Here is a 4,525-nt window from a genome sequence, read left to right as displayed (position 1 = left end):
AGTGGGTATGACTTTCTCTTCTGTCGACCATGCATATCATTTCTACAGCAAGTACGTTGAAGAGGCTGGTTTTGGAATAAAGAGGTACCGTGAGAAGACGTACGTGAAGTGGTTAAATTGCACCCGAGAGGGTGCATCTGCAAGCAGCAACTCTCCTGTCCCAAAGGAGCGCAACAGGGGTACAAAGAGAGGTGGGTGCAAGGCTGGGATGAAACTACGGAAACATTTGAACTCCAACAAGGAGGTTACATCAGTTGCAATTGAGGTGTTCGAAGCATCACACAACCACCCAATGCTCACTAAACAAGCGGCAAAACACTATTATTCAGCAAAGAAGCGGGACCCAACCTACAAGGAATTCATCAACCAGCTTAATGACGCCTGTATACATAAACTTGATGGAAAATATACATGGAAGGCCAGAAAACATGCCTTTGACCAGCCGCGACATGCAAAATATGTAAGTGAAGTACTGGTATATATGATCGTTGGCACTGCATTGTGTTACTGGTGAACAATGGCTTGTTTTAAACTAACAATGGACATGTATTTTGACAGGCATGCAGACCATGTACGCGAGAACCAAGCAATTGATATCAGTAAGCTTCTAGCATTCTTTGGTGAATGCAAGGTTGAGAACCCACAGTTTTTTTGCGACTACCTATTAGACAAAGAGGGGAAGATAATGAGCATTCTCTGGTCCCATGCAAGTCAGCAGGGAAATTACGCTGACTTTGGTGATGTCTTTACCTTTGACACTATGCACAGCACCAATATGTATGACAAGCCCCTCGCTATGTTCGTGGGCGGTAGCAACCATTTGAAGAATATTGTCTTTGCATTCACGCTGCTTGGCGATGAGACCATGGAGACATTTGAATGGGTTTTCTCTACCTTCAAGAGGTGCATGGGTGGGACGGAGTCGAGGGTGATCCTAACAGGTCAGCGTTCTTATTCCATAAAATCTTCCACAATGTATGACTACTTATGTAGCGCCTGTGTACCATGTATACTTTGCCTAACATGTATATCGTATTTATAAATGGACACCAACAGACCAGGACCCAGCAATGCCCGATGCTATAAAAAAGGTGTTTCCAACATCTATCCACAGGTTGTGCAGATGACATGTGTTGATAAAATTCATGCCATAGCTCAACGAGTTGTATGCATGATTTGAGAAGAGGAACTTCAAGGAGGTGTTCCAATCAGTGATAAACCATCCACTGACTGTCACTGAGTTTGAACAGGCATGGGAATGGATGCTGGGGGAGTTTGAACTTCGTGGAGACCCAACATTGCAGTCGCTGTATGAGATGCGAACGCAATGGGTTCCAGCCTACATGAAGCCACTGTATTGTGGAATAATGGTTTCCACCCAGCGTGGGGAGGGTGTGAATTTTGCAGTAAAAAGTGCACATGTTGGTCCGTCAACACCTATGCACGAATTTGCAAAGCAAATGGCAAAGTACCTGCACCATGAGATGATGATTGAGGCATCTGCTACTTACCATAACACGGTATGTTGTCATGGTGATATTGATTATGCTTCTTGTTACCCCTGTTGTACTAAGTTACTATGACATTGAAAACCTTCTTGTATTGCTGAGCAGACTAGGCCAAAAACACTTGGAAACTGGGGGTTTGAATTACGTGTCGCAAGGGTGTACACCAAAGCTGTTTTTGAGAGATTTGAGAAGACCATGAAGTTAGCAACCAGCTACAAGGCAGTCTGAGATGACGATGGCGGTCCACATGCATGGCTCGTCCAGCACAGCAATGCAGCATCAAAGATTGTGTGTTGACAGCACAAATTCAAGATACATGCTAATGAAGACATAGGGGAGTTCAAGTGTGAATGCAATACATGGGAACAAACAGGTCTGTAAAAAAATGACATGTCCTTGTATCTGTTGGGCGATGCAGGTGTACACATTCATTTAAACTGATCGTATCATACTTGCAGGGCTCCTCTGTGCACACCTGTGCCGAGTGTTCATGCAGGTTAACCTCGATCGCATACCAGGCAAGTATATCCTCCGGCGATACACCCGAGATGCCAAAAAGAACCTCCCTTTCGATCGGATGGACAAAAAGCTACAAGGCAAGGATGGAGAGACGTACCGGCAAAGACACAACAGGCTGTTCCGATCTGCATTGAAGCTCATAACTCGTGCCATCATGTCATCGTTCGGAACTGACAAAGCTGATGATGCAATGAATGATGCATATCAAGTAATTTTGCACGCCCAGCCAGACATTGATTTCTATACCAATGCGGATACAAAGGTGTGTCAAACATTTATTACATCAGTGTTGTATCAGCATGTAAACATATAAATTAATCACATTACTTGTTGATGGTCAAGCAGGAAGCCGTCTTGCCGTCAAGGAGTGACCCGGAGGATGGTGCATTTACATAATCAGATGTGGGCAGGGATGCGAGAGGTCAGGCACCACCAAATCACGATAAAGCGCAGGTACTGATAGTGTATATGCTACAAACACTACTTTATATGTGAATCAACTAGTTTCTAAAGTATAGAACCATTTCGATAGCTGAAATTACCATGGCATATATTTAATGGTTATGTTTGTTAACATAAAATTATTAATCACTGATGGACATATATTATTGATCAATGAACTACATTCCATTGCCTATGACCGAATCATCAAAAGTTTATATGATAAACCAAGTTGTTTCAATATTAATTTATATGCTAGGGTGTCTATGGCCGAATCGCCACAAGCTATGATGAGATTGAAGGTATGGTTGCACTCGCGGTTTATATGATAACAGTAATTCCATTTTGTACCACTGTAATTTTGTCCTTTCATTTTTGCGTGCACAGGGGCCTTGTGCGTGGGGGGGGGGGGGGGGGGACGTCAGCCTACACCCTCCGGATAAGAGTCGGTGAAAGCATCTAGACCCCTAATTCGAGTTTTGGTAATCAATAACAACAATTTGTAGATTAACGATTTCATTTGAGATAATGAGCATAGGTTGATCCATGGATGAAAGGGATTTGAATGTGAACGTGTGGAGTTTTGGAGATGATGTGCAATGCTCGGGCTCAAGGCAAAGGTATCAAATATGACTTTTGAAATTTTACCGGTCATAAGGTGTTTAGTGGATGAAAAATGACCGGATTTGTTGGATAGATAGCCATTCTATCAAGAGGGGTCGTGTACTCGTGCTTGACGGGTCTTTAGTGCCATTTTGCTAAAAATGTCTAGATTCATGCATGAGGGCTAACGACGTTTTGAAAAAGTTTGAGAAAGATCTAAAGTTTGAGAGATAACTGCCTAAGTGCGGACAGTACGCCCTTGGTGCGCGAACGGTTCGCCCCCGTACCAGAGAGCATGTTAGACTCTGGTTGGAATTAAATTTGGCTGGTGGACAGTCCGGCCCAGGTGGGCGGACGGTCTGCCTCACTAATCATTTTTTGTCCAGAGACTTGTGTTGTCTCTGTTGGAAAAGGAAGTTGAACGGTGGACGGTCCGCCCCTGGGGCGCGGATGGTCCGCCGGTCATTTGAAGGTTTGTACTTGAGAGGTTGTTTCTCTGGTGGGGCTCAAAGGTTGAACGGCGGACGGTTCGCCCCTAGGGCGCGGATGGTCCGCCGGCTAATTTCAATTTGTACCAGAGACGATGTTTGTCTCTGGTGGTTCAGAACTTTGAACCTTGGACGGTCCGCCCCTTGGGCGCGGACGGTCTGCCAGGGCTTCAATGGCTAGTTCTGACACACAATGATTGCGCTCTGACTCACTGGTTTATAACAGCGGACAGTCCGGTTTTTGAACCGCGGACGGTCTGCGATTTCACAAAAAAAGAGTGTAATGGCTAGTTTTTTAGGGGATGGCTATATATACCCAATGCCTGGCCATTTGGTGACTCTCTTGGCCATTTGGATCACTTTCTTGACACATTAGAGCTGAGCCACCCCTCTCTCTCACACACATGCTTAGAGATTGCATTCTTGAGAGTGTGATAGCATCCTAGTGCATTGCATCAAGAGTTTGAGCTTTGTGGCACTAGGGAGCCTTCAAGCAAGCGTCATCGACTTGTTACTCTTGGGAGTTGCCGCTCTCTAGACGACTTGAAGAAGTGGATTTCGTGGAGCACCTCCAAGGAGATTGTTGAGGAGCCCCGATTTTGGTTGTGAGAGGTTTTGTGGTCACCTCACCGGAGTGGTGAAGAGCAACTCTAGTGGAATCGAGGTGTGGAGCGGTTTCTTGATTCAAGCCGGCTCAAGATCAAGAGAGTTCTTGATAGAGGAGCGGTTGATTCTTGGAATCCATCTCAACGTGGATTAGGGGTGACCGGCAAATCATCGACACCACGGGATAAACTTTTGTGTCAAGCTCGGTTATTACTTTGCTCATTTCAATTCGTGTATTTACTTTTGAGCAAGTTACTTTACTAGAGCTTGAATTGTTTCTTGTCACCCTAAGTTGCAAACCCAAAGTAGAGCTAGTAGTGGCATGACATAGGGCTTTCTTTTGTTACTAATTAAAGTTCT

The 4,525-nt window shown here is 44.8% G+C and overlaps 1 long non-coding RNA gene across 1 annotated transcript; it reads left to right on the top strand.

The window, feature by feature from the left end:
* Window positions 1-3,478, top strand: LOC120675666. The gene is made up of 7 exons (XR_005675439.1): window positions 1-460; window positions 559-941; window positions 1,057-1,520; window positions 1,614-1,881; window positions 1,967-2,289; window positions 2,373-2,480; window positions 2,728-3,478. It is a non-coding gene; the product is annotated as an uncharacterized LOC120675666 (long non-coding RNA).
* Window positions 3,479-4,525: the final 1,047 nt, after the last annotated feature.

This window comes from Panicum virgatum, chromosome 5N, assembly GCF_016808335.1.
Source record: "Panicum virgatum strain AP13 chromosome 5N, P.virgatum_v5, whole genome shotgun sequence".
Lineage (NCBI taxonomy): Eukaryota > Viridiplantae > Streptophyta > Magnoliopsida > Poales > Poaceae > Panicum > Panicum virgatum.
The sequence above is the reverse complement of the archived record's forward strand: the minus strand, read 5'-3'. Positions and strand labels throughout refer to the sequence as shown.